Genomic DNA, 21652 nt, shown 5'->3' on the forward strand with positions numbered 1-21652 from the left:
ATAGATAGATAGATAGATAGATAGATAGATAGATAGATAGATAGATATAGACAGTCTTACTCTGTTGCCGAGACTGGAGTGCAGTGACACGATCTCAGCTCACTGCAACTTCCGCCTCCCGGGTTCAAGCAATTCTGCTGCAGTCTCCCAAGTAGCTGGGATTACAGGCACGCGCCACCACACCCAACTAGTTTTTGTATTTTTAGTAGAGGCAAGGTTTTGCCATGTTGGCCAGGCTGGTCTCAAACTCCTGACCTCAAGTGATCCCCCTGTCTTGGCCTCCCAAAGTGCTGGGATTACAGACATGAGCCATATAGCAAGAAATATTCTGATAATCTACTCGGGCTGGGGAGTGAGGGTCCAAGGGTCTGCTCCTATAACAAAAGATGCTGCCTAAATTGCTGAACATAAACTAAGGAAAGGAGTTTGCATTTTTCCAGAGGAGGAGCCAGCAACCCTGGCCTCTGGAGGAGAAAGGACCAGAGTAGGCAACAGATGGTGTAGCTGCTAAATCGGGACTCTGGAGATGAGATGGGTCTGGAGCATATTCCTAAGTTTGTGTTGTTGTTGTTGCTTTGGTTTGGTTTGATTCGGTTATTGTTGAGGATTCGGCCATGTTAAACCTCTTCTGCTATCTTCTCCACAAAATCTTCAGTCAAGACACAGTGCTTGCTAATGCTTCTGAGTGAGCTCACTCTTTATGGGGAGCGTAAACAGGGGATGAGTCCTGTCTCTGGCCTGACTGGCCTGATACTCAGTGAAAACACAGTCACATAAGCAGGAGCCAGAGAATAAGGGAACAGCTGGCATCTGGATTACCCACAGCAAACGGCACCCCTGCAGAAGCGCTCCTGAGAATAGACGCATGGAGTGTGAGCTGGGAGACAGAACATTTAGTTAGTGCAACATTTAGCACCAGCGCCTAATGAATCCCTCAGTCAGTGGCTGGGGAGGTCACAGCTGCTCCCCCGACTGGGTGCCCGACCTCACACCATCCCCACAGTCCCTCTCCTGCACCCTTCCCAACCACCCTCCTCTTCCCACAGTTGAGCAAAAGCGAGTCCTTCCACTTTGCTTATTGACTGTACTTTCAATGCTCCCTTCCGTTGCTTTGGCTTTTGAAGACATGTTTACCCTCGGAGTCGCCACCCTAAGAGGCTTAACAACATACTTTTTTGTACAAAGTTCTTGCTCCGAATTTCAAATGAGAAGTTCCGGGGCTAGGGGTTACAATAATAAATTTCGAACCTGAACTACATAGGTGTCTCCCTAAAACCACACAACAACCTCGGAACACTTGACATCCGCGTTTTACAAATGAGGAAAGTGGGGTTCAGAAAGGTAAGACAACTTGCCCAGGGTCTCAAGGCTGAGTGTGGGCATGATTCAAAATCAAAGACTATAAGAGAAAGGATGAGAATATATATATATCGATGTGATACATATTTATGCATCAAAGACTGATGTAGAATTATGTCTCTACATACAGAATAACGTTAAACATTTATTAATTAGCATTTTATTCGGCATTCCATTGAGAACGATAATCATTTCTAAGACCAAATAAGATCTCTGAACTTCCCTATAACTGTCATTCTGTGAAAAAAATTGACTTGGGGTGGGCTCCTGCTAAGTAATATATGAAATATGCAATTCACACATTCTGGTAAAATTGAAGCAGGTGAACTCTAACTGACAGGAAGTAATGAATGTAATAAGCCGAAGGGAATACCTCGGTTTAAGCAACCATATGCTTTAGTTAGTAATAGGAGTATAGAGGTAATGGTCCCCACTGCATAATTCACTTGGTGGCTCTTTCCCTAAGTGCACCTAGTGGATGTTCCCCTGTGGGCAGAGCCAATGTAGAAAGTCTTTGGGGAACTCTTCACAGAGAAAGGAGGTTCAGGGCCATGTGTGCTCTGAGAGGGGCTGAGATGGGGTTGGCTCAGGAGGTAGTGGCGGCTGGGAGGCAATGGGGTGGGGTCCTGGGTTCTTCAGCACTGTGTGACTTTAATCATGGAACAAAATCCTTGGACTTTAATTTCTTAATCTGTAACACTGGGGAACTGCCTCCATCACATAAGGCTGTTGTGAAGGCCAAGTTGCACGTGGATATGAATCATCCAGCACCACGTCTGCTGCACCATCCATGCTCAATAAATGTTAGTTCCTATTCACTAGGAGAATGTTCCTGAAAGCTTTTGCAGCCTAGGAGCCATCAAGAGTTTAAAGAACAATTGTTGATTCTATTTACCATCAGTGTTTCTATCGGGTATCATGCAGGCCACTAGTGTCGCAGAATTGAATCAAGATATCACCTTTTCATCCAATGAGTTCAACAAATAATCAGGAGACAGAGAAACCAACAAGTAGCGATAACCCACGTGAGAAATGCTTCTTGGGAATATTTTTGGTTTATTGTTTGTTTTTTGAGACAGGTTCTCACTCTGTTACCCAGGCTGGAGTCCAGTGACACAATCATGGTTCACTGCAGCCTCAATCTCCCAGGCTCAAGCAATCCTCCTGTCTCAGCCTCCTGATTAGCTGAGATTACAGGCATGCATTGCCATGCTGGGGTAATATTTTGTACTTTTTTTGTAGAGATGGGGTCTCTCTATGTTGCCCAGGCTGGTCTCGAAATGCTGGGGCTCAAGCAATCCTCCCATCTCAGCCTCCCAAAATGCTGGGATTACAGACAAGAGCCACTGCGCCCAGCCCCTTCTTCCGAGTATTTAAAAGGTGCTGTAGAGTCCAGGAGCCAGGTGTTCACCTGTGACTTCAGCCTCCTCATGAAGTCACAGCCTCCTGTGACTTCAGTCACCTCATGACTTCAGCCAGGGCTTCACAGAGGAGCTAGCAGAGGAAAAATCAGTAGTAGTTTTTTAGGTTGTCAAGTCCAGACAGAAGAAACAGCCTGTGTGCTAATAAAGATGAATTTCTGTCATTTTTTTGAAATTATCAGAATAAGTCTTTTGGTTCAGAGGACACAGTTCATGTCACATTTTCAGAGTCATCAAAGCAGTGTATATTAAGCTTGTCTTTTAATTGTAATGCTTTGACATCTGGGGCCTTGCTGACCCTGGAGAGACTGCCCCTCCCGGAGCTAGCTAACATTCCTGGAGGTGGTAAATGACTCACCTGGAGCGCGCCTTTCATATGCAAACCAACCGAATGGAGCCCATCCTCCTCCAGCTCCTCTGTTGGGCTCCCACAGGACTCTATATTCGGGACCACATTCCACCTTCCCTAATCACCCCAGGGCCTAGTGCCTGACAACTAGGAGCAGCCCCAGCACCCCTGAGCCCACTACAGTTTTTCAAACTAGCCAGTGCTAAACCTGCTTAGCCTGCTTTCTCGGTCTCACATATTCTCCCTGAAAAAACACAGTAAGTTCTTGTCCATGTTTTCTCCTCGCTCCTTCTGCTCCTGACCAACCCTGGTGTTTCCCCGTGTGGCCTGTGTGGAGTGCCTTGTCTCCTGTTTCTCGGAATCTGTGAGTAGAAACTTCTTCATTTCTGTGTCCTTGGGTCCTACCGTACATGATTAAATCAAATCCCAGGTACATTCTGAACACGGTGTGTGGATAAGGAGTAGGTGGGGGTTCAGAACCTGGCTCCTGATCTTCAAGCTGGACCAAAAGCCCTACAGAGGAAAGAGACTGTGACTGTCTTGTCACTGCTATATTGCTAGCACCCCACATAGTGCTAGTACACGCTGGGTGCTGGGCAAGTGTTGTTAATGAACGAATATGCAACCCACGCTCTGAGCAGCATGGATCCTGCTGACAAAATTTGGTCTGCCTGGATAGCATGTCCAAGGACCTGGAAATTCCTGAACTTCAAAGTGCAGGCCAAGAGCACACTTTGGTCCTTGAGGAGGAAACAGGGGATGCCCACAAGAGCCCACAGACTGGCCACAGCCAATGCAGACAGGTAGACCAAGAAGCCAGCAGCTTTGAGAAATTCTCAACCAAACTCCTGGGGATCAAAGACCACAGGAGTATCAGAATGGGGGCATGACGGGACACAGGGCACTGGATTCTGGGAGAAAGAAGGAATCAGTCAGATTACAGCAAGGGAGACTGATGGGTTCAGTGAGTCAAAAAATGAACCCATTCATTTTTTGTCATCCCAGGTCAACAAAAAATAGGAAAAGTAATTAAATGCTAAGCTTTACCCAAGCTCAGACTGACCTGCCTACAGCTATGACACACCTGGAACCTGCCTCTGGGGATGGCAATCAGAGTAGAGGCAAGGAAAACAAAGCAAGGACTCATTAGCTCCAAAAGTATGACAATATCCGACGATGTTTTCATCTATTGATATTGGAACATACAGCTGCACATTAACCACAAGAATCTCTGGATCTTCATTTAACTTTCTTTATTCTTTTGTGTACGTGCGTCATCCCTGGGAACCCTAAACCATTACCAAAATATGATGCTAATTAATGGAGCTAGTAAAATGTCACCACTCTGGGGCCATGAGCCAAGATTCTTCTACACGAATCAGGTTAAATGGTGAAAGCCTGGATGTTCATATCCATGGTGTCTCAGCATCATACAGTGCAGGGAACTGGTAGCTTTGTCATTTTCCTATTAATTGATTTGATCACTTTCATGACCACCCATCTGTCGGGTAGAAGGGAAAAATAACAATTAGATTTACACCGGTCTAACAAAGCTCGTCCTATGCAATCGTCTAAAGAATCACTTTTTTTTTTTTTTTTTTTGAGATGGAGTCTCGCTCTGTCACCAGGCTGGAGTGCAGTGGCATGATCTCAGCTCACTGCAACCTCTGCCTCCTGGGTTCAAGCGATTCTCCTGTCTCAGCCTCCCAAGTAGCTGGGACTACAGGTACGTGCCACCACGCCCAGCTAATTTTTGTATTTTTAGTAGAGACGGGGTTTCACTTTGTTTACCAGGCTGGTCTTGATCTCTTGACCTTGTGATCCACCTGCCTCAGCCTCCCAAAGTGCTGGGATTACAGGTGTGAGCCACCATGCCCAGCCGGAATCACTTTAATTAAATAATATCTCAAAATACAATTCTCCCAGATTCCTTCTTCATCTCCTGACTTCTCATAAAGATGGCATCTAAAGTCTGCAATGGTAAATAGATGTAGAAAAAGGAATGGCTGTGAACATGGTTCAAATGCAGTGGACTATAGATGGGGTATGTTGCCAGAGAGATTTCTTAGACTACATGAGGGTGATGTAGGGGTGGGTTCCTGCATTGAGTGTGGCAGGATCCATTCCTGCCAATACAAGTGAACTTCTCCCCTCCTGAATCGTCTGCAAAATCTACCCTTCTGCTCTGCAGGGCGATGAGCAATAGAGAGGGCATCTGATAGAAAATACTATGACAATGACTACTATGACTTGTATGAGTAGTTGTCATCACTGGAAAATTTAGGTTTAAATTTTAAACCTAAAGTAAACTTACTACTTTGTTGTAATTAGTAGTAGTAAGTTTATTTTAGGTTTAAAATTTAAACTTAAATTTCTACCCACTTCTTATCCACACACCGTGTTCAGACTGTACCTGGGATTTGATTTAATCATGTATAATAGGACTTAAAGCCACAGAAACGAGGAAGTTTGATGCTACTACTACTACTATTACTAACAGCACCTAATACTTATATAGAGCACTTACTGCTTGTCAGTCATCCTTTCCTCTAAGCCCTTTACTTACACAAATCATCTTCGTAACAATTCTGTCATGTACATTCCACTTTTTATTCTTTGTAACATCAGCTAATCATTAAATGTGCTGGTGGCAAAGCACATTTTGTGTGTGTTTGTATGTGTGTGTGTTAGCGATAATGAGATAGGGAGGTGATAGGGTATGTCCTAGAAATTTTACATTTAAATCAAATGAAAGGTTATCAATCATTTATAAACACGCACTGGGTGCCAGCATTGCACTAGGCATTTTAAACACATGATCACATTTGATTTTTAAAACAACCCAGTGAGACGGGATATTAACATTGGTGATGCTTACCTGGTAGCAGCTATCACCATCCTCCCTGGAAACATTTTATTGAGGTTCACCTCTTCCTCATAACCAGCTTCAGGGCATGAAAATTCAGGATTACATATTTTCTGCCATTAAAGTACTTCTATTTAAGACAAATTTCGGCAAGATTTGGTTCCTGAGCATGGAGATGATGGCCAAAGAAATGCCAGTAAGAGCTGGAAAAAGACTTCTTGGTGGATTTCACAGGGATACAGAATGTAACAGAGGCCAAAAGTTCTCTAGGTTCCAGATTTGATCACCCCTTTGGTGTCAAGGGTGAAGAGTCCACCATTCAGAATAGGTTTCAAACAGAAAGCCTTCACTTAGTACTCAAGCTAATTTCAGCTTTTTAATCAAATAAAAAATAAAATCAATACAATCAAATAATAAAATTAGTACTCAAGCTAATTCCAGCTTTTTAATCAAATAATAAAAATAATAAAATTTATTTTTAATCAAATCAAAAACTAAAATAATAATGTTTATTGAGTCCTCCAAGGGTTACAGGAACTGTGTTAAGACATTTGAGAGCTTTAATTCCTTAGTGCTTGTAGTTATTAATAGTATCAGATCAGTCTTGTTGCAATGCCCTCAAACCTGGTGCCTCAGGGCTAAAAACTGTCTTCTGGCTTGTTTTCTGACTGATGCTCTAGGTTTTTTTTAATAGCACCTTCTCTCTCTCTCTTTCTCTCTCTCTCTCTTTTTTTTTTTTTTTTTTTTTTTTGAGACAAGTTCATGCCCTGTTGCCCAGGCTGGAGTGCTGTGGCACAGTCGTAGCTCACTGTAGCCTCAACCTCCCAGGCTTAAGTGATCCTTCCACCTGGGCGTCCTGCATAGCTGGGACCACAGATGTACACCACCACGCCTGGCTAATTTTTGTATTTGTTGTAGAGATGAGGTCTCACTATGTTGCCCAGGCTATAGAGACCCTTCTCTTGCCCCATTCTTTCTGAGCTTCACCTTGAGTGTCCTTACAGGGTTTCAGTTTCTCCACAATTGTGTTTCTGCCTGTCTCCTGCCCAGCCTGACCTAAGCTCCATCTTGTTACTTGATGTCAGACCTCCTCAGTGCTATTTTGCCTGCCTCCTGATCGACCTGGTTCTCTGATTATTTCCTGCTTGCCAATAGTTCGTCCCTTTGATTGTCCCAGCTGCCTGGACATCTCTGAGGCTGTCTGGTTGTGTGAACTCCCACCGAATGCTCCAGGCACCACACATTCCTCCCCTAGCCAGGTTCCCACCCAGCACCACGTTAAATTCAGAACAGCCAGAGCATGCCCCACTGGGGCAATATGTCCACATTCCTAGTCTTAATCCTTCTAAGTCTCGTCATTCTTGATGCCTTCTGATCTCCAGCTTTGTGTTCTTAAATTACAATTTAGAGACAAATACTCATTCTTGTCCTCTCATTTCCATAGCAAAAGAAAAAAACCTCAGCTCCACCCACAGGAGGGAGTAATAGTCGCACGGGAACAGTTGACCTTTCCCTTCACCTTCTTACTTACTCCTCTCTGCAGAAAAGAAGTGACATTTTTGGTAAGATGGGGAGAAGCTGCCAACCACTGGGCCACGTTAACGGAGGGAAGAGCCAAATCTGGGGCCTCAATTTGGTCTCACTGTGGTGCTTTCTGATCTGTCTGTTGCTCGGCCCAAGTTGGCTCCTTGCTCCCTTCTGTGTGCTGGTCAGTCTGTTGTGCAGACCCAACTCCCCAGAGAGACCTCCAAGTCTACTTGGGGGAAGCCAAATGGAAGCTGTTCTGTGGTTCCAGACCAACTGGAAGCTCTGCTTTAAGGAGATACTGGATTCCATCCAGGCAGGAATAAAGCTGATACTCTTTGCTCTTCATCTACATCCCTGTGCTGTTATCAGTTTTCTGTGAACCTGAAGGAGCAGGACGGGTACTTGACTGGCCTCTGTACTCTGCCCACAAATGCACCAGCCATACACTACATTACAGTCTCGTGTTATTTATGAATATGATATGACTGCCCTCTTCACCTGGAAGGTAAGCTCTGAAAGTAGGAACCACATAGTCTACTTACACGTGTGTAACAGGAAACCAATTAACTCTGGATATGACTTTACGATCGTTCCTATAGTACTCCATAAGTAGATTCCACAGTCTGTTGTTTCCAACCATCCCAAAGTCACCTGATACTAGTAAAATTCCAAGAAAGTCACTTTTCAATAAACTGATCGTCACAGCTTAGTAAGCTACCTCCTAAATGGGTCACCAAAAATAAATCCTCTAAAGGAAGAGCCACTGAAGGATAAACGATGTCAGCCCTTCTCCTTGGCAATGCTGGCTTTCCTCCAGCCAGGTCCAAGTGACCTCAATTACTTACCGCAAGTCATCTTGGTTAAATAAAATCAGTCTGCAGTTTGGGTGGCTGGGGCTTTATCCAGGAAAGCTGTGGCGCTGAGAGGGAGCGGATACAAAGCCTGCTGAAATCTGTCCAGATAGTATCTGAGCTCCCGGCAAGAAGGAAATGCCACCACCATCTGCCTCTGTTTGTGATGACCTGGGAATAAATAAAAATTAACCTTGGCCCTTGAATGAATCATGGAGCTTATCAACACTTCCTTCGTGTCTTTAATGACTATTGTGAAACAAGTTGACAGTGAATGTTGGAGGGACAGGGCAGAAGGGCTATTGTTCTAAATGGCTCTTTACCAGGCACGGCGCTTCCCACCTTCTCGTATTTTGTGCCATAATACTCTTTGCACCCTGTATTAGTAATAGTGAAAAAATGAGACAGCATCTTCTGAAGCCAGCTGGAGCTCAATGAACCACCGGAAAAGAAAGAAGAAAGGAAAAAAAAAAAGGAAGGAAGGCAGAAAGGAAAAAGGGGAAGGAGAAAATGCTGGAGAGAAGAAGGGAATGACAATACCAGTCTCCAGATGGTCAGTGTGACTGATGGCTGAGGTGGGTATCCAGGGGACTGCATCTGGCCTCTGCCCAATTATCAATAAATAGGCCAGTTCCTGTACTAGCTGCTAACACACATTATTTTCTTTTATCCTCATAGCAACTCCATGATGTATGACTCACAATTTTACAGATGGGGCTATCATTTCTAAAAACCTTTTAGAAAAAACAGCCAGGCCGGCCACGGTGGCTCACCCCTCTAATCCCAGTACTTTGGGAGACCAAGGCGGGGAGATCATCTGAGGTCAGGAGTTCGAGACCATCCTGGCCAACATGGCGAAACCTCATCTCTACTGAAAATACAAAAATTATCCAGGCATGGTGGCGGGCACCTATAATCCCATCTACTGGGGAGGCTGAGGCAGGAGAATTGCTTAAAGCCAGGAGATAGAGGTTGCAGTGAGCCGAGACTGTGCTATTGCACTCCAGCCTGGGTAACAGAGAGAGACTGTCTCAAAACAAACAAACACCCAAAAAAACCAGCCAGAACGCTCAGCTAGTGAATAGAAAAGCCAGCACGTGGACCCAAACATGGCTGATTCCAAAATCCAAGCTCTTTCCACCATTCTGCATTGATCCTCAGTGGAAATGCCACTGGGCACTGGGGGAGAACTATTATTAGCCATTAACTTTATTTTGAACTAACAAGCTAGTCACTTAGAGAGGCCCTGAAGAAATGGAACAAGGTACAAACACATTTTGATTGGGTTAGGAGTTGGGGGAGGAGGAGGCGTTGGGGAGGGCCCTGGAAGAGCAGAGGGGAAATAGCTCTAGATTATGGGATGCTAATTTAAGCTTTATTGGTTCTGGCGTTTGCTGGACCTCTGAGCACACGCAGGCTTTCCTCAGAAAACACTGCCGCAGGTGCTGAGGAGCACATTTAGGACGTGTTATCAGGGACAGAGCGGGCCAGAGCCTTCACCGCTGAGAGCGCACGTGTAAAAAAAAACTCACAGTAGATTTTTCATGAACTGGTTTGGGCTGGAGCTCAGTCAATTTAGCCCTGTTTTTCTAAATCTGCACACCATGGGGAAAAGGTAAAGAAGGAAAAAGATATTTTGATCAAATGGCTCGTCGGATGTGCCTCCAGAAGACACAGAGAATTGTAAGGCTAACTCCACAGTCAAAATCAGGAGGAATGGAGATCCCTGGGGTTCTGATACCCAAACCTGACACTAATTTTTTCTTTCAAATGATGATTCTAAATAAGTGTGAAGACGACTCCCAGAAATCGGAATCCACTGCGGAGACTTGTTGGCCATTATACAATTGGAAGCTCCGTGAGCTGAACCAGCTATTTCCGAAACTTCTTTTGTTTAGTTTCAGGAACATTGTTTGCAACAAAGAAGGAGACATCCCTTACATCCTGACATATGGTACCTTCTATTTATAACAAGATTAACAATTCATTCACACCTTGATTGAATCCTGCTTTATTGAGATGTCACAACAGATTCTCACAGCCTGCAAAGGGAAAGACTTACAAATGATAATATTATGACGAGCAAGACACCTAAAAGTAAATGAATCATAATTGATGACAATTAGAAAGAGTTCAGCACAAACACAGAATCATAGCAGTGATGGTGAGCAGGATTCATCTCCTGCAGGCTTGCCACAGAGCAATTCTGCTGAATTTTCATTGAGAAGTTGAAATCCACTCACACCTGTAAGTCCTAGCTTATTTTCTTATTCATGTAAGAAGCTCCTCCATGGTTTTAGGGTTTTAGCTTGTTTACATTTGTCATCCGCAGCTTCACATGAGCCCTTTGCTTGAGAGGGATAGAGCTGACGGCTCCTTCTAATACGATCTGGCTGGAAGCAAGGGCATCATCTTTAACACCTCCTTCGGTCCTTCACCCCGCATCAATAAGCAAGACTTGTCAGTTTGACTCTCTCAATATTTACTGAGTTTCTCAATTTCTCCCCATCCATACCGTTGCCACTGCAGACTGGGCTGATACTGTTTCACCTGAGAGTTACTGCTTCCTCCCTGGTCTGATGCCCACAGTCAATTACCCAGAGTACTCTGTCTGAAGAGTTTGAAACTCCTCTACGGCTCCCAGTTGCCCTTAGAATAAGCGTCAAATGTTCAGGCCCCACAGTCCTGCCTGAGAAGCAGGACAGTGATTGCATGGTGATCGAGGGCACACTCTAGTGTGAGTCCTGGTTCTGCCAGATGGGTTACCTTGGAGCGGTCATGTAGCTTCTCTGACTTTCAGTTTCATGATCTACAAATGAAGATTGTGATAGTTCCTACAGGAATCGGCTCCACATAAACCTTGTGGAGCAGTGCCTGACCTGTGGCCAAACGCCTGTAAGCTTTAACTTCCCACTGCCTCCCTTAGCTCAATAGATGAGATAGCAAAGCTTTCTCCTTCTTGTCTCTACGTGCTAGCCCCAGGCACTTCTCAGTTCCTCCACCCCACACTCCTAGCCTAAACGTGGACATTGGCTATGCCCTGTAACTGGAAGTTCCTCATCAGCTCCTCCACCAGGCCTACCCTCTGCACACACTTGACCTGAATAACTCCAAGTCATTTCCTATGTCTCTGTTTTAATGTCACCTCCTCAAGGAAGCCTTCCTTGACTGCTCCTGCCCCTTTCACCTACAGGTAGGCCAGATTGCTTTGTAAAACACTCTCCTTATGCTTACACTTCTTTCTGTAGCCCTTCACACAGCTGAAAGTAACTGTTTACCTTTTCTGGATAATGCTTCCCTCTCCCTTAATACCGAAAGCTCTGTTGAGGACAGGGATTGAATCTATCTTATTTACTATTGTGTCATGCAGACCTTAATTTGTTGGATGAACAAATCTATTTCATACTGCCTCCCTCATTAACAGATAATATTAGTTGACTTACTGTGGTAGGCAGAATAATGGCCCCCAAAGGTGTCCACATCCTAATCCCTGGAACCTGAATATGTTAACTTACAAGGTAGAAGGGCTTGGCAGATGTGATTAAGGATCTTGAGATACGGGGATCATTGTAGATTCACTGAATGGATCCAATGTAGTAACAGGGGTCCTTAAAAATGGAAGACAGGCTGGCCTTGGTGGCTCACACCTGTCATCTCAGCACTTTGGGAGGCTGAGGCAGGCAGACCACGAGATCAGGAGATTGAGACCATCCAGCTAACATGGTGAAACCCTGTCTCTACTAAAAATACTATAAAAAAAAAAAAATTAGCTGGGCATGGTGGCACATGCCTGTAGTCCCAGCTACTTGGGAGGCTGAGGCAGGAGAATCACTTGAACCCAGGAGGCAGAGGTTGCAGTGAGCCAAGATCGCCAAGATCGCACCACTGCACTCCAGTATGAGTGAGAGTGAGATTCTTTCTCAAAAAAAAAAAAAAAAAAAAAAAAAAGGAAGACAGGTGCAGGAAAGTCTGGGTAAGAGAGGTGTGATATAGGAAAGACTTAACCGGCCACTGAAGGCTATGAAGGTGGAAAGGTGTGTGAGCCAAGAAATCTGCAAACCTCTAGAAAACAGATTCTCCACTAGGGCCTCCAGAAGGAAGCGGCCCAGCTGACATCTTGATTTTAGCTCTATGAGGCTCACTTCTGACTTCCGACCGCCAGAAGTGTAAGATAATACTTTAGTGTTGTTCTATGCCACCAAGTTTGTAATTTGTTAAGGCAGCAGTAAAACATTAATACACTTACCCAAGATCAAACTGCAATGGTTAGAGCCAAGGGCCAGCCCCCTGTTCTTTCCACTGCACTACCCTGCCTCTGCTTCTCAAATCTTGCTGGTTTTCCAATTTGCTTTCATCTTTTTGTTTCCAGAGGAAGAAATCATTAGAGATGCAGCTGCTTACATGCAAGAGCATGTGCACGAAGCCTGGATCCACAGATGCATGTGTGTGAGAGAAGGTGTATGGGATTAGAGAGCTCTGAATGGCCTCATAATAGAATCCCAGGGGAGGGCTGGAGGTCCCAGGCCAGCGACGCTCACACGCCCATCTCCTCCTGTCGGTGCCGCACAAAGCCTGACAAGGCCTCACTCATGTTTCAAAGCGCTTTCTCTTTTCAGAGCTATTTGTTATTGTCTCTGCCATCACAAGTTTAAAAAAGGAAAGTTAATTAAATATGGAACAAGACTGAGCAACATCTTTTAAACCATCATGTCATTAGAACTGGAATCCTTAGAGAGCTGCTTAAAAGGGGTTTGAGAACAATGACTGTTCAATCAGATATTTATGGGCATAGTTATGTAAACACACTCTTTATTGTCTATGTATATTTAATATAATTATCAGTTTTGTAGCTGGACTCTCCAGAGACCCAACAAATCACAGTGTTGCTTTGAAAATGTCAGCAGAAAAGACAATTATGTTGCTAGCAAATATTCATAAATTATATTAAAAAGTCCTGTGGAAATGTCCCTAAGTTGCAGAATCCTTTGCAGGAACTAAATAATTCTTGTATTTCTTTGATTTAAAGGTGATTTTAGAAGCAAGAAGGCTCTTTGTGAAATCTTACAGACGGGTGCATGGCAAAGGCACAGGCAACCCTGGAAAACAAAAGCATGTGCGTTCCCGAAAATTCAGAAAGTCTCTCCATCATTTTCCTTTTGCTGACTATAATCAGTTTGTACGTGCACACATCCACACAGGTACACACCTGCTCACATAACCAATACGCACATTTTATGTCTTAAAGTATCCCATTAAAGAGAGAAAATAAATTCAATCTGTTCAGTCTTTTAGTACCTACTTAAAGCCATAACTCTTTCCTATGGTATTTTTCTTTAGAAACTATTTATAGTATTTCCCATTTTTCCTCTCTTATCATTTTTTTCTCATTATGCACATGGAGAAATAAGTGGAGAATTGGGAAACTGCTCAGTAAATTAAAATGCACTAGGCTCTTGCTAAACCAATATGAGTGGTGTAGGTTGATAAACACCTAGTAAGCATTCACAAATCACTTCTATTGCAAGATATACAATCTGCAAATCAACATCTTAATTAGCAGCTAATGACATTTGGAAGGAAAGGTTAACGTTAAGCGCACAAAAGCAGTGTGGTTAAAAAAAATTAGATTTTCCTGCCTTCTTCTTATAAAAAATAAAAAAGGAAAGAAAAGATATCCCATGATTGTAATGGGTATTATAAATATACACGTATTGGCAATTTGAAGCATCTTAATAATAGAAGGCCTGTATTGATATGCTACCTTTCATCTGAGGAGTTCAAAGCACTTTGCCTGTATCTCATTTATCCTCAAAATACCCCTCTGAGGGTAAGTATCTATAGGCAAAATGAAGTGGAGAGTTGAGGCAATTATCAACATAATTCAAACCCAAACCACTGTTAATGAGAAATAAGTGGAGTATCTGCAGAGGCTGAATTTTCCTGATGGGCTTTCTGTAGAGATCAAATTCCCCAGACACTGAGCCACTTGGACTGCACCATCCCCAGGTAGACACAGCCCAAAGAAGCGAGTGCAGGGAAATCAGGCACTTTATTTTAAAAAGCTAGTGCCGAGTTGCGTATTCAACCCCATCTCTCCTCAGCTGGGGCCGCCTGGGTCTCCCGCCAACTCCCCGCACCACAGCCCATGGAGAGCTCCAGGTGGGCCCCTGCCTCACCTGCTTTCCTCGCCAGAAACCCTTCACACCTGTCCATAGCTTCCCTCCTCTCAAATCTTGTCATTAGGTCCAGTTCCTCCTAGAAACCTCTTTTGTTGGGAAACCAAAAGACACCATCGTAGTTTTAATTTTTGATCCATTAGATTGGTTTGCTGGTAATTTTTACCATAACCTGTTGGACGTATCTTATTTTCTGTATAATTTCAGTTACGATGACATGAACTGTTGCTACCGTGCCCTTTACAAAGCGCCCCATCGCTTTCTGGGTCCAGCTCAGGCATGCGTGGAATGGGTTCTGCCTGTCTTTCTGCATCTATCACCCCCTCCCCTTGGGCCTGTTACCAAGAGGCCTCAAGGAATTGCCACTCAGCAAGGCACAATCATCCTCTACAGGTGACCACTGCCCTCCCCTTGGCCCATCTATCTCCAATGGTGGACACACCATTTCCCTTCATTTCCCATGGGCTCTCAACAAGTAATAAGATTTGTGAATTTGGGGGCAGCTGAGTGAGTGAATCACATATAATGACCTATACAGGCGGACCGTGGCCCATGCCCCGGGTCCATCAAGAGCTGTCCCTGCGTTGCACCCACAGGCCTATGCCCCACCAGGAGTGTGCCTTGCTTCTCCGGCCTCTCGCTCCCATGCCCCTCAGGCTGCAGAACAAGGAGGATGTTTTTCTCCTTATCCTACTCCGAGCCCCACCTCCTGAGTCTTCATTTCCAGTCCCAAGATACAGCTTTCCGCAGAAAGATTCCCAGTGGAACATCTGTTTCTTTCAGGGGAAATTCCAGCCCCACCTACAGGGCTGTGATTGGTGCTGTACCTGCACTCCTTCCCCAAAAACACAACCCACAGCCATGCGTGCAGTTCCCGAGTCCTCAGCTCAGATCAATTTGCTTTCAATTTCTTACCCAAAGGAAAATGAATCCCAGGCCTGCCTGGCCTTCATGCTCTGGGCTCTTCAGCCCTATGGCCCAAACATAACTTTTCAAAGAACATCACAAAACCCCAAAGAAAACACAACATACAGAAATGGGACATTCTGTTTATAGCTGGAAAGAGACATTTCTTTGATTAAAACTGCATGTATTTCACTCACTACCCTATTCTCAGGGTCTTCTCAATGTGGGACCCACAGGAGGACCTCACTTATGTACTGATGGGGAAACTCAGCTGACGTGGAGGGCAGTGGATGCAGGTAAGCATGGAAAAGAGGGAGAGAACCTGTCTGCTAACAAGAGATAAAGAATACACCCATATTTTATGGAGAAGTTAGCCTCTGAAAATTGACCACACAGCAGCAAAAAATACTTTGTTTTTATATAGCACTTTCCTCCCAAATACTTCAAATTATTTTCACGTTCGTTATCATGGTCATTCCCATAACCCAGCTATAATTAGTTGTCATTGATCACATTTTATAGGAGCACAGTTTTAAGTGACTTATCCAAGGCCACAGAATAAATCAGTGGGAGTGACTTTGAAGAAGAGGCTTCAGGTTATCTCTCTATCCACTCCCCTTTTTCCTGCAGGGATTTAGTTAGACTAGACAGTTATCAATACACTGCATTTTAACGACTTATTTTTATATCTGTCTCCCCAATAGACTGTGGGCTACGATTACTCATATCTGATGGAAAAGGCTTGATGCACAAGTGCTTAATGAAATGCTTGTTGAATGAATGTTGAATGTTAATGTGCTTGCTCTTCAGGTCGGTAGGACCAAATCTCAGGCCACCTGCATTTTCTCTCACTAGAGGGACACTCCCAGGTTTGCACTGTGCTTGTTGTTCTATTATTTCGCATCCCACCAGCGCTTTCCTGGTGTCTTTATTGAGGAAAGCTGTGATGATATTTCAAGACAGAAGTCAAAGCTCTTTAGCCTGAGTGCTAACAGCAAGGTTCGTGCTTCTTGTTATGGTTTGCAGGTTCTAGGCACAGATGATCGGAAGGAGAGAAAAAGACAGGACAGGTAACTAGAAAGAGAAATAAGGAATAAGGAGATCGAGAAAAGAAAGGATGAAAGGAGCTGCATCTGGTCAGGAAGGGCAGCTGCTATCCTAATTACCTTTGGTGCCTCATGGTCACACTGATGACATGGGCGCTTCCCCTTGTCTTAAAAGATAAATGGCTCCCAGCTGGCCCACCCTAAGTGAATGACTCTCACAGGTGAATAATGGTTAGGTTTATTTAGGACTCGGGCATTTTTAGGGCTTCTTGGAAGGTTCATCAAGATCCATTTATTGTAGGAAGCTAGATTGGTTACAGGGATTGGTCATTTGGTTATCTTCTCCTCAAGGAATTTCTGAGCTAAAATCTGAACCACTGCTGTGCTCTTTTAGACCCTCTGCCTTTTTAAATCACTAAAAAAAACCAACCACCACCATGGAATGTAAATAAATTACCTCGGGTGCATCTTTGAGGGTATAAAAAGGGAGTCAAGGAATTGTTAGACCTCATCTTGTCTCAAACGTCCAGGACTGGGTTAGGGATCCCGTCCAGGCTTGCCCGTGGTGCCCTGTGCTTCATTGCTAGTAACACAGAAGCCTATTGGCCCAACTCTCACTATCCTGAAGCCAATGAATGGATAATTTGATGCAACAGCACAAGTTTAATAGCAGGTTGAAAGCATTTAAAAGAAGCAGTAAGTGCAAAGTGCTACCATCTGGTAGCTTATCCGTGAGCACAAATCATCTCAGTTTTCAGAATTCACAGGAACAAGAGTACCTACTCTGTGCCAGAAACGTCCCAATTATTATTCAATCCTCACAACAACTGTAGAAGGATGGATTCTAATCTCCATTTGCCAACGAGGAGACTGATGCTCAGCTTGGCCTCATCAAAGTTTGCAGAGGTAAGATTTAAAAGCAGCTGTCTTCAGGCTGTGCTTCTCCCCTCCATGTTGTGGTTTTCTCTCTCTCTCTCTCTCTTTTTTTTTTTTTTTTTTTTGACAAAGTATTGCTCTGTTACCCAGGCTGGAGTGCAGTGGCGTCATCTCGTCTCACTACAACCTCTGCCTCCTGGGTTCAAGCAATTCTCATGCCTCGGTCTCCTGAGGAGCTGAGATTACAGGTGTGTGCCACCACAGCTAAGTTTTGTATTTTTAGTAGAGACAGAGTTTCTCCATGTTGGCCGGGCTGGTCTCAAACTCCTGCCCTCGTGTCATCCCCCTGCCTTGGCCTCCCAAAATGCTGGGATTACAGGTATGAGCCACTGCGCCTGGCTGATGCTATTTTCTTGAGAATGCTATCTGCCACTTCCCCTCCCTTCTCCTCTTCTTATCAGTGTTCTCTTCTTCCCCCTTCTTCATTTTAATTTTTGGACTATTGGACATACTGCCGTTTACGAAGAGAGTATATGTCTCATAGGGATATCTTTAAATGACAGGCAAATATAGAACAGTCACACTCTTCATGTGAGGGGCTGATAGCCTAGCCATATAGATATTTTTATCTTATTCTTTAAATAAATTTGGTACTGGGTGGAAATAAGACAAGGAAAGAAGAAAATCTACTGTTCCAGGAAATATGTAATCCCCAGGCAAAACCAGCAATTCAAGGGGACTGTCTGGGGGTAGTTTATTCTGCAAATTGGTGCATTACTCAGAGTTTCTGGGGAAGAGAAAGAAAAGGTGTTATATTACCTAACTCCTTTCTGCAGTTTTGACTGGACAGATTTCCTTACTTCCTGCCTGCAATGGTTATGAGGTGTTGGCATGAAGAATGAGAGATCTGTGACATCTCCCATACGAGGGTGGGGTGCTGCAGGGAGAGGCCAGAGGCTTTGCTCTGGGCTCCCGTAGCACTTGTTATGGTTAAAGCACTCATGGATGAAAGGCTACCGTGTGTATAAATTATTATCATTATTGCAGTAACAGAGTGTATCATTACACCTACAGGATGTCTGAAAGCCCTGAGAAACTGGAATTTCGTGGTGAAAAGTGACTTGCCAGAGTTTGAAAGCCTGTGAGGGACTTGGGGATCATCTGATGGAGACACTGGATGACCTGGCAACTCGTGGCAGGTACAGGAGTGTGTGTACACATGCATGCCTACGTGTACGTGTATGTCTGTGTGTGTGCATGCACGTGTGTGTGTGTGTGCATATGTGTGAGTTCTTAAGACTAAATGGTACAGAGCATGAGGTCAGAATTGTGAAGAGGAAGACGCAAATGGAGTAATAGCATCCCTACCTCTTGAAATGCTGTGCTCTGGGCATTTTGGAAAAATGTAGTGGTCCCAGGGAAGGGATTGTTAGATGGGCTTTTGGGGCTTACATCTTCAGTAGAAAAGTCAGTATACTGTCTAGCTATTTCAAGAGGAACAAAATAAACTCCTCCTCACTAATCCCTCATACAAAGTCAAAGATCGGCTACTTTTGACCTGAATTTATGCAAATATTTTCTTTAACACTCCCCTTCCATCCTGAGAAGGGAAGAACTTGCAAGAAACCATGAAATGTCTGTTTTGTGTGTGATTTCAACCAAGAAGTGAGACCACTGTTGAAAATCTTATTTAAATATAACCAATGTTGACAAATTTTGGTTACATATAGCCACGTGTCCCACTTTAATTATCTCCCCAAAGCAATCAAGTAGAAAGCTCCTTTCAAGCAGATGAAAAAAGTGAACTAGGGTTGGTTTGGGATTAATTTATTGTCCTCTGCCTGCACATTGCCACATAGGGTGCCCAGTCTTTTCCCAAGGGCACAGAATGTTGGGGGAAGAGCCGAGGCCTTTTGTTTCACTTCCTGACTTAGAAGAAATGGTACTAATAGGTGTCTTCATGGATTTAATCATTCTAGTTTCTTATCTTCATGTATCATACCTTTCTGTTGTTTCATATCTTTTATCTGAAAAGGCTGCCATCTAGAGTTTTATCCCCTTTTCCCTCCAAGAAAAACATACTCAATGTCACCTTGAAATAACTCATTTCCAGAACCATTCATCAACAAAAAATGTGTAGGTAGTTAATATTATTATTGTTATTGCAAACCCTCTTTCATACAAATGTGCCCCTCACTGAAGAATGTCTGACACCACAAAGCAGAATAAGGATGTAAGATGGAGATCCTCCATGAGTCCGTGGATGAAGAAACTGAGCCCAGCCGGACACACCTGACTACAAGATCCTGTGGTCTCATCTAAGGCCTTGCTCTGCTACTATTTGGTTTGGGAACCTATGACAGGTCACTTCACTTATCTGGGTTTCAGTTTCTTCTAAGAAGGTTGGATGATTCAGTAATGTCTAAGGGTCTTTCTAGCTTGACAATTCTCTAAATCCCATAGTTTTGCATGCACCTCCATGATGTATTAATTATGTGAGTCAGTAGGCTGCGGAAGGCAGATACACCCTTAATCTGGTGGGCACAAAGCAGGCAGAAAAACGTGAAAAAGCGAGACTGGCCTAGGCTCCCAGCCTACATATTTCTCCTGTGCTGGATCCTTCCTGCTCTCAAACATTGAACTCCAAGTTCTTCAGTTTTGAGATTCGGACTGGCTGTCCTTACTCCTTAAGCTTGCAGACAGCCTGTTGTGGGACCTTGTGATCATGTAAGTTAATACTAATAAACTCCCCTTTATCTATATATATATATATATCTCTTCTATTTGTTCTGTCTGGCTAGAGAGCCCTGACTAATACACGTGGATATAATGTGTAGTGGTAAAGTCTGGGCTTTTAGTGTAACCATCATCTGAACAGTGTATACTGTACCCAACTGGTAGCATTTCACCCCTCTCCTACCCTTCCCCTTTCTTTAGTCTCTAGTGTCTGTTAGTCTAGTCGGTATGTCCATATGTACCCATTGTTTAGCTTCCACTTATAGGTGAGAACATGTTTTTTGACCTGCTGTTTTTGATTCATTTTACTGAGGATAATGGCCTCAAGCTCCATCCATGTTGCTGCAGAAGACATGAGTCCTTTCTTTTTCATGACTGAGTAGTATTCCATGGCATATATTTACCACATTTTCTTTATCCAATCCTCCACTGTTGGACACAGGTTGATTCCGTGACTTTGCTATTGTGAATAGTGCTGCAATAAACATACGCATGGAGGTGTTTTGATACGACGATTTCTTTTCTTGCAGGTAGATACCCAGTAGTGAAATTGCTGGATCAAATAGTCATTCTATTTCTAGTTCTTTGAGAAATCTCCATACTGTTGGCCATAGAGGTTGTACTGATTTACATTCCCACCAACGGTGTATATGTTTTCCCTTTTCTCTGCATCCTTGCCGATATCGGTTGCTTTTTGACTTTTTAATAATGGCTATTCTGACTGGGGTACTTTTCTTTATTAAAGGTTTAAATAAGGCGACTCACCTACTTTCTTTTCTTGTTCTGAAAGTATATCACTAGCTTTTCTTCCCTGTTCTTCTAACAGGTCCTTCTTTTTTCTTTAGCGTTGGCTGTAGTGAAAAACTATTCCATTTACAGTTGGAGAAAACACAAGATCAAGAAGAGCTTCTTTCTTGAAGTCTACTCCTATTGGTGGCTGCTTCCAGATTGATTCAAGCATCATTATTTTTACTGAACTGGCTGGGCATTGGGGCACAAGTGGGCTCTTTGGAGTTTGCTGAAAGATAATGGGGATGTTGAGTCAGGGTTACACCACCCAATCGGAGTCCAGTTGCGGTCAGTCTGAGATATTCTAATTTTTAAAAATCCTGACAGATGGCTTTGCTCAAAGAACAATGTGCAATCTGATTTTTAGTTTCAGTTATTGGCCAGTTTTATAAACTCAAGGTAGGGTCATTTGCTGAGTTTAAAGTCAGAGCTTTAACATGATTCAAAGTTTGAATTCATTTAGAAGGTATGAAGTGATTACAATGTGTCAGGCATCTTACTAAGCTCTGGGGAACGAGAAATAAGACACAGTTTTCAGGGATTGTAAACATTTCCTTTTATGCACATATATTGTGTGTGGGTTTTTGTTTGTTTAGTTTGTTTGTGTGGAGACAGAGTCTCGCCCTGTCCCCCAGACTGGAGTGCAGTGGCACGATCTGGGCTCACTGCAACCTCCGCCTCCTGGGTTCAAGTGATCCTCCTGCCTCAGCTTCCTGAGTAGCTGGGATTACAGTCACCCACCACCACGAC

The sequence above is a fragment of the Piliocolobus tephrosceles genome, chromosome 18, assembly GCF_002776525.5.
Source record: "Piliocolobus tephrosceles isolate RC106 chromosome 18, ASM277652v3, whole genome shotgun sequence".
Taxonomy (NCBI): domain Eukaryota; kingdom Metazoa; phylum Chordata; class Mammalia; order Primates; family Cercopithecidae; genus Piliocolobus; species Piliocolobus tephrosceles.